General features: G+C 33.6%; 1 pseudogene; it reads right to left on the reverse strand.

Moving 5' to 3' along the window:
• Positions 1-231: 231 nt before the first annotated feature.
• Positions 232-606, reverse strand: LOC105078877 (large ribosomal subunit protein uL29 pseudogene; annotated as a pseudogene).
• Between the last annotated feature and the right edge of the window lie 9,634 nt (positions 607-10,240).

Consider the following 10,240-nt stretch of genomic DNA (forward strand, 5'->3'; position numbering starts at 1 on the left):
TTTTAATTTTTCTTTGAATAATCAGCTACCATTTAAAAATAGTAGACATTACAAAAATATCTCTTCCCATATATTCACCTTATTTAGTACTCTCTGTTCCTTTATGTATATTTAATTTTCCACTTGTATCATTTTCTATTCACTTGAAGAACTATGTTTATTATTTCTAACAGCGCAAGTTGGCTGATGAATTTGTTTTCCTGCCAGTTTGTTTTATTAATGTCTGGATGCTCAGGCCTGGATCGTGTACTGCCACAGTGGGTACAGCCACTTCTTCCGTTGCTGCTTCTTGGTCTTCAAGTTCTCTTCCTGCTCATTGAGCCAGGGTTGCATGGCACCAGTTTTTCATGGGCCACAGATCCGGGGGCATATACTTATTGCCCTTAGAGAATTTCCTGATGTTCTCTTTCTGAGTCTGGTTAGTGATGGTGAAAACATGAGAACAGGAGCACTGGATTTGGAAATAACTTGGATCTTGGAGATCCTGGAAACCGCGCCACCTGCCACTTTAGCGACTCACAACTGGGACAGCTCCACCTTCAGGTCCTCCAGTTGTTCCAGCAGCTCCTCCTTGCAGCAAAGGTCTGGAGCCTTAATCTCGGCCATTGCTGTACAAGCTGCTCCCGCTGTCTTCTGAGAAGGAAAGAGGAAGGGGTGGGGCTGACCTCCACAACTACTTTAATTTTTTTAGGTTTTTTATTCTTAAAATAGTTTTATTTTACCCTATTTTTAAGATTGCTGGATATAGAATTAGAGGTAACTTGTCTTTTTTATTTACATGTGTGTTTCTGCTCTTTAAAGATACAATTCTGTTTTCTTGTCTTACATTGTTTCTGGGAAGTCTGTGGAATTTCTTATCTTCTATCTCCAGGAAGGTATAAATCTCTAATTGCTTTAGGACTATTTCTATCATTGGTTATTAAATATGTTGTGCCTCGCCATTTGTCCTATTTCTGTTTCAATGAGCCTCCTGGATTTTTAATTTATTGATTTTATAAAACTAAGCCATTATTTAAGTTGTTTTTGTTGCTCTTTTCTGCATTCCCTTTTTTCCCCCTTCTAGGTCTTCTAGTAATTACAAAATTGCTCCATTTGCCGCTTAATTTTTCCCCTATGAAACAGGATCTTTCATTTTCTCATATTTTAGTTTATTTTTTCCATTGAGCCTCAGTTTGGATACTTTCTATTGCTATATTTTCAAGTTCACATATCTTATCACAAGCATTATTTAATTCTTACTTTATATATATGACAGAACCAACTAGAACCCACAAACCATACTTGTATAAGGCTTTCATTTAAAGGCAAAGGATATGGTACAGTGAGACAGAGTACAGGAAAACACTGGAAAATGAAGTAATGTCAACATGCAAGTACACCCGGGCTTGTACTGGAGCAGGGTAGACTGTCTCCAGCTTGAAACAATACCTATGTTAATATCTAAGACAGGAATCTTGGCTTTGGAAGAACTCAAAGGAAAATACTTTCAGTACGTACATTTAAGTCCCCCTGGCCACCAAATCAAGCCAGCCTTTTCTAGTTGGTTACACTGTATTAATCATGTTTTTGTTTTGTTTTGTTTTTCCATATTGTATTGTGCTTTGAAATCTTGTTGGGGTAGGGGTCTAGCTGGCTGGGGAGAGATTGCTCTTCCCAAGACTAGCTAATTTCCAAGATACCAATTCCACTGTGAATACACCTTTTGTGTGCAAACCATCCAACCCCAAGTTATACCTTCAATACCTCCTTTATCTCTCCCCTGCTCTAAATTATCCCAGAGCCTGGTACCAGACCATTAGAGATTACTGCTATAGCCTAGAGCCCACAGACATTATTCAGACTGGCCAGTTCTAAGCTGTATGCCTGCCCTGTCTTATGTCTCCCATAGAAAACTTAACACTAAAGGTCTAGGTCCTGCTTTCTTTGTTCCTTCTGCCTCATAATCAAATCTGGTGCTTCTCCATGTAGACCTGCATGGCATGGTCCCCTCCTCTTGAGAACTTTAAGTAATAATTCTTCTCTCAATGGCATTGACCTCTTTGTGTTTCCACTCAGTCAACTCCATAAATTAAAATTCTACAGGTACAACTGGGACATAAGCCATCTGCAAACTTCTCAGTAAAGAAATTGACTTCTTGGGTTGCCAAGAAAGTTTGAGTCCTTAAGCAGCATATCAGAAATTCCATGGATCCTACCTTGGACAAGAATTAAAACCAGGTATCTGTGCATGCTCAGAGATAAAAATAGAGCTTTTCCTACTTAAATAATCAACAATATCCCTACAATTCAAGCTTTAACTCTTGGTCAGGGTTTTGACATTATAATTTGCTCAGGGTTATTTCTTTTCTGATATCTTTTGTACAATTTATCAAATATAAAAAGCAAAGAGATACTGATGAAAATAATAATCATTTGTGTCCAATGAGATGCATATATTGCTTTAAAGAAACATTTCAGTTTACCAGAACAAAGTTTTTAATAATCTTATAAAACCTTGAAAATTCTTTTATTTGGATTTCTGAACTTTATGAAAGGTATCAATAGAATAACTCAATGTAACAATTAATTGATTAGTAACTAAATCTAGTTCTTCTACTGGCCAATAAGCTTCCATTGAAAGAACTTCCTGTGTAGGTTTTAATCCACTTCTCCAATATATTTGATCCTCAGTATCAGTGTTATCATTGGTTTTTATCAAAATTAAACTTATACTATCAAACAGTATTACCCCAAATAGCAAAGAGAATATGAATCAGACTGAGAACATTACAGAGTAAGTCAGAATTATAACAGGATTTTCTGTGCCTTCTTTTCTCCCATTTGAGCCTGCTTTACTTGAACAAACATATTGAGTTTACATTTTCTCTGAATTTCTCATTTTAATACCACACCAGCAATAATCTTTGCAATTTCAGATGAAGGTTATATTTTGTTCCCACTTGACCATGTTGTCCATGAAATTACATGTTCCATTTTATCAGATACAATTCTCAATAATATTAAATAACCAATGGGAATATTTTATCATAGGAGAAATTTGTGGTTAAATGGTCACTGGAAGATATTTCGTTTCTTTTCTGGTAATATACAGATGTTAAATGTTTACCTTAGAAAAAGTGCCCTAAAACATTTGAACTCATTTTTCCTTTAAATCTATTTGCTCTGCTAGTCACTGAGAAATCAATGCTAAAATTTCAACTTTCCATATGAATCTTTTTTTCTATTGCTCACTGTACTGTTTATATAAGACAAAATCATCTTTTTCCTGAATTTCCTAGTAAAATTTTAATTTTTAATTTTTTCTAGAATATAGGATTCTTCATTTTATTTGTATTAATGGTAAATTTCTTGAACTAATTTAATGGTTTCTAGAGAAGGGTAACTTAAAATGCAATTATATTCATAGCACAGTTTGGGTATTTTACCTTCCATAAGGATATTATTTAGGGAATCCTAGCTTGCTGTAATGAATTTCCTCATTTTGTGATGGAGGACTAAGAATATGTTTTAAATAACTCAATCAGCTCATTCTCTTAATCAATCAACATTTATTAGGGATATAATATGTAACAATTATTCAGTAGACATGAATATTCAGAGATTAAAGTATTCGTCTCTATTCATTTAGCACACAGAGTACTCTAGATCCTTTCATATAAATTATTACTCTGATTCATTTTTCTTACAATTCAGCAAAGATAATGATAAATGCCTGAAGAAACTTATTTTTACCCCCAAGGAATAAATTAATGAGAAATTCTCATAAACCTGTTATAGTAAGGATTTCAAGAATAACACATGCTACCTTATTTATAGCTATAATTTATAAGCTTTTTAACCAAAATTTATTCACCTGTGTAGTCCTTCTGCTTTTTATATTTTTTTATTGGGTCTTTACCAATTAGTAAAATTTCCAACCGATGCAATTATTTGTGTTAACGTTATAATACAAGGTTAGGACATCCAAATACTAACAATTTCTATATAAAAAGTAAATGTGTAGATACGAGTAATGTTTATTTGTAAATGTCCTTCACAGTACTTCTATATAACATAAAAATTTGAAAAGCAATTATAATACTGAAATGAATTTGAGAACATAAATACAAGGTATTAAAAGTCATAAACTACAAGGACATACCCTAGATTCCCACTGCTGTCACAAATAGATCCCTTGAACTGAAAACTGAAAAGCGACTGAAATGAATGTATCCATCCATTTTGGCTAGCCAAGTGGTAAAGTTTTTTTAAATTCAGCTTATTCATGATTTTCATATGGGTTATCATTTTCATTGCTCAAATGCAAGTAATCTAATAAAAATTACCTAACCCAACTTATGAATGCAAAAGGCATTTATGACAATTTGAATAAATTATATATTTTAATAGACAAAAATAAAATATTTTGTACGCTAATACTTTATTTTCTCTTCATGAAGTAAGTAAAGGGTAACAATTTCCTTTTAATTTCAACATTAGAGTTCTGATTTCAGCTGTAATAAGTAAAGAGCTCAAGTTATCAAAATTGTCCTTACAACACTAAAAATTACTGAAATTCAACAAATTTTCTTGGACTTCTCAAAGAACTATGATCACAGAACCAATGAACGTCACAAATTCTGAAGGAAGACTCAAATCTGGAGTCACAGTAGAGATCTGCTAACCTGAAGCAGAAGCCGCTAGGGCCATAAACTGAGAAGACGACTTAAATGGGAATTTAACAACTTGATGGAGCCTGAGTGTGGATTAGTATGAGAGTGAGAAACTCCTGGGGTAGGCAGCTCCCCACAATTTTGTGGGTTTTATCTCACAGATTCATTGGTTTTACTTTGAGTAACTTCATAAGCATATGATGGTAAAGAGCAAAGAAAATTCCTCTTCCCTGCTCCCTCATGGACTGGGAAGGAGAGCACTATAAAATGGGCAGAATATTCCTAAAAGCAAATGCTTAATCTCCAGGAGAAAAGACTTCACAGACTTTTCCCACCCAGGAAAGTCCACTTCTCCCACTGCAGATAGCTCAAAACCTCCTGTTTCAAATAAGAAACATAAAAATCAAAAATAGGATGACCAAAAAAAGCTATTAACATGGGTTAAAATAAAAACAAAAAAACTTCAACAGATACTTCACCGAAGAAGATTTACAGTTAGAAAATATGCATACGAAAAGATGCTCATTTTTTTCCCTAAGGATGCTCATTACCCTTCCCTGATAATATTTTTCATTAGGGAAATGTAAATTGAAATAGTAAGATACCACTATAAACCTAGTAGAATAGCTAAAAGAAAATTTAAAAATTATATTACCAATCACTAGCTAAATTGTGGAGGAAAAGGGACTCTCATTGTTTTCTGATCTAAATGTAAAAATGGAATAACCACTTTGGCAATTTCTTACAAAAATAAATATGCTCTTAGCCTACAATTTAGCAACCATGTTCCTGAGTATACATCCAACAGATTTGAAACTTTCGACACACAAACTGGCATGTGGGTATCTATAGCAGCTTTATTCATAATCATCCAACATTGAAGTTAACCAAAATGCCCTTCAGTAGTTGAAAGGATAAATAATATTCCATTGTATAGGATGTATATCTAAGTGATGGAATAGTAAAAAAGGTCAATGACTTAAAAAAATGAGTTATCAATTCACAAAGAGACATGTTGAATCTTAAGTGCATATTGCTAAGATAAAGAACCAAGTCAGAAAATGCTACATACTGCAGGATTTCAATTACATGAGATTCTGAAATAATAAAAAATGATAATCACATAAGAAGTCATCAGGGGTTTGAGGGAAGGGGGATGGTTGTATTGATAAAATAAGATTATTTTATGGTAGTGGATCTATTCTATTTGACACTGTAATGATTGATATATTTCATTATGAAGTTGTCAAAGTCCATATAACTCTAAAGAGTTAGGTATACAACATTTAAAAAAATTGAGGAGGTTGGGGGATCCTAGAATGCAATGCAGTATGTTACAAAATAATCTAACTATTACAAATTATATGAAACAACCATACTGAATGGGATGGTGAAAAGATGCAGACTTAAGTCTAAGTCATTTGGAATGAGTTGAATCGGTAAGACTAATGGCTATAAATAAATTAAAATATTTGGTCATAACCACTGTACTTTAGTCTGTAAACATATTTCCCATAAGGGTACAAGTTAACAATTCAGATCCAACTATACATGTACAGATCTTCCTCAACTTACAATGGGTAAAATCTCTATAAACTGTTTGTAAGTTGAAAATATTAACTCAAAATGCAGTTAATACATCTAACCTACCAAACATCACAGCTGAGCCTCGCCTCCCTTAAACATGCTCAGATCGGTTAGATTAGCCTACAGTTTAGAAAAATCATCAAACACAAAACTTATTTTATAATAAATTGTTAAATTGCTCATGTAATTGAATAGTATACTTAAAGTGAAAAATCCAATGGTTGTATGGATACAGGATGTTTGTAACCGTATCGGTTGTTTATGCTTGTGATCTCACGGCTGGTTGGGAGGTGTGGCTCACTGCCCAGCATCACCAGAGAGTATCCTACCGCATATCGCCAGCCTAGGAAAAAATCAAAATTCAAAGTACTTTTCTACTAAATGAGCATCATTTTCACCATGCTAGGCCAGGGATTGTCTGTATTGTGTAACTGGTTGTAAATGAATGACGGATGATGAGAGCCACTGTTTCACTATCGAAGTGGTACTTATAAGAAATGAAAAAAGGCTTGAATAATTCATGTGGAAATGAGTTAGACTTGGTGATACCAATATGAATTCATTTTTAGTTGAATAGAGAAAAAGATGGTAACATTTTATTTATATATATATACCTATGCACAGGTTAGTATATACACATATATTTATTTCCTTACACTGTCACCTGAGAAGGCCTGAAGGTAACCACAACCACACCTAGAGCCCACATCTTGGTTTCTAATAACCATCTTCAACAAAAGGGAGCAAGGTTCCTTGGAAGAATGGTTGATTCTGGAACTGAGGCAGGAAATATTCAAGATGAGCCTGGAGTGTCTTGTAGTGCCAGAAAGTAAGATAGTATTCAATAAACAAAACAAACAAAAAACCCAAAAACCCTATGTTGATGTGGGTATGTTAAAGGGACACAGAAGCCAGCTGAAAGATTTCCTAATGCCAAAGCTGAGGCAATTTGAGCAACATTAATAAAGCAGTATTGGATTATAACCCAAGGTATAAAATAAATACACAAGTCCATACTGAGGGTCATAATGATTGAATGAATGAATGAGGCAGAGGAAACAAACCTCACAAGCACAGGAGAATTTCAAATAACTTGTGTGGATATTCTGCCCTCAAGGTAGGAGAACATAATTATCCTCTCCTTAAATTTGTGCATTTTGACGTCCTTTCAAAGAGTACAGTATGAAAGGGCACAAGGATGTTGCGGGGAAGGGGAGTAACACTGCAGTGAGAAAACTGAAAAACACTGTCTCAGCCAGGTGATCAAGTTTACCAGCTACAGCGATATGTCATCTTGAGAGCATTTTCTCTTGATATGTGATGAAATGTCACTTTACCCCTGCGATCTTCCTTTTAAAAACACATAACCCTAGACTAATCATAAGGAAAATATCAGAGCAATTCCAACTGAGGGAGAATCTACAAAATACCTAAACAGTACTCCTTGAAACTTCAGAGACAACAAAATTCTAAGGGATTATCACAAGCTCACAGGCAGAAAGCCTAAGGAGACATAGGGAATAATGTAATGTGGTATCCTGAATAAAATGTTAGAACAGAAAAAAGGAATTAGGTAAAACTAATCAAGTCTCAATAAAGTATGGACTTTGCTTAATATATCAACATTGGTTCATTAGTTGTAAGCAGCATAAATTACAAACATAATTTACATTTCTTATACATTATAATATACATTATATATAGTATGTTGATATATAAGACATAATCACACATACAACATCAATAATAGAGGAAAATGGGGGTGAGTCATATAACACTATACCATATCCACAATTTCTTTCTAAATTGAAAGTTGTTCTAAAATAAAATATTTATGTTAAAAAGGTTTCACCACCATATTATGGAGTTTTTTAAATAACATCAATACTTGATATGCAGTAATAAATTGTTTAGCTAATAAAATGTTTACATAGTGTTACATAATGTATACTGTTAACTATCCTTTACATTTCTGTAATACATTTCAATTCTTTTTGACATAAAAAAAAAGACATAGTAGAAATCCATTTAAGTCGAATTCACTTAAATTTGTAGTTGTAAATAGTAATCATCATAAAGTGTTACACTGTATATATTTATTACTATTGATTCATATCCATGCCAGAGTACCAATACAGAGTAAATAAGTAAATATTTTGCTGAAAACACAAAATTTTATTCAGTTCTCTTCTCTTTCATTGTTATTTAGAAAAGGTAAACATAATTTTCTGTTTAAAATAAAGTTAATAAAAATCTAGGTTCTCATCTCTATTATCTATTGTTATATATCACACTGCCATAAAACTTAATGGTTTATACAACAATGAAAATATTTCTCATGAATTGTTTCATTGGCTGAGTGACTGTGGTCAGCTGGAGGGTTGGCTGGAATAGAACATATAAGATGGACACAATCACAATGAAGGATGGAACTGGCTGTTATTTGGTACACCACGTGGCCTCACATTTTCCATCAAGCTTGTGGCCTTCCATACGTGGCCATCTCAGGGAAATGTTAAAGATGGCAAATCTGGAGGCTGACTCAAGGGGGTCTCGAGGCCTAGACTCCAGAACTCACACAGTATTAGTTCCATCACATTTAGTTGAGCAAAGAAAATCACAACGCCTGCCCTGCGGTTGGACCAGCAATGCCACATTACAAAGTGCCGTGCATACTGGGCTGGAAGGAATTTGTGGCCACGAAGCCATTTACCACATAGGCATCAAGTACACTGATGGAGCACATGAGCAGGGGGATTTCTGTTGTGATGGTATTGTTTCTCACAGTTTTCATCTTTTTGATCATCATCTCCATCACCAACTCTAATGTGTATTGAGGTTTTCCTATTAGCAGGACACTCTGCTAAGCATGTCCTAACTCATTTGAGTATAACAAAATTTCTGCAACATTGACAGTGTTATTCTCATTGTAAATGGTTGTACTGTACCTGTTAGGAAAACAGTTTTATTTTAGTTAATCCACTGATTGCAGTTTCTACCATATACTAGAGACAGGGATGAGGGTAAGTTAATTTCTCTGAGCTTTGGAGTTTAAAACTGATAAAATTAGATTGTTGCAATAAAAATTAATGTCACTTTGAGATTTGCAAATATTAACTACTATATATAAAACAGACACAAAGAAATTTCTTCTGCATAGCACAGGAAACCATATTCAATATCTTGTAGTAATCTATGATGAAAAAGAGTATGAAAATGAACATATGTATGTATACGTACGACTGGAACATTATGCTGTACACCAGACATTGATGTACTGTAACTGACTATACTTCAATAAAAAAATTAATGTCACTTCCAATTCTTGATATTTATGAATGCATTTCTATTGATTATCATGAGTCATATTTGCAAATATATTTATAGCAACTGATGCTTTTATTTTCATGGCTCTTCCCTTTGTTGTTCTCATTGTTGAAAAATATTTAAAATAATTACATGAAATATTGCATATGGTTGAGTTTCACACTGGGAGAAGCTGAACTGCAAGCAGAAACAATTTCATGTTTACAATTTTTACACTAAAGAATTTCCAAATCAAATAGCCTGTGGAAAATTAGAAAATGTTAGCCCTCTTAGTAGAACTTTGATCAATTTCAGCACTGCTATCTTCTCCATTTTTTTTTCTCCACCCAGTCCTGCCTGTTTTAATGCATCAATCCCAATTTAGATTTAGATATCATGAAGATTTAGATAATAAATAAATATTGTTTACTTAGTAGTTTAATGGACTTCAGATATTCTACTCAACTATATTTTGAAAAAAATTGTTTTATAAACTACTTTAAAGTAGATGCTTTTCTAGGTTCTCCATATATTCTTAGTTCTACAAACATTTCAACAAGGTAAACATAATATTCCTCAATTAGAAGACTAGCCACAAGCTAAGAGACTTTATAGGGCTTTACCAGGACTCCATGACTAATTGAGATTAAAATTTATCTCCAATTCAAAATAACCATTTTATATGTAAGAAAGAT

This window comes from Camelus bactrianus, chromosome 2, assembly GCF_048773025.1.
Source record: "Camelus bactrianus isolate YW-2024 breed Bactrian camel chromosome 2, ASM4877302v1, whole genome shotgun sequence".
Classification (NCBI taxonomy): Eukaryota; Metazoa; Chordata; class Mammalia; order Artiodactyla; family Camelidae; genus Camelus; species Camelus bactrianus.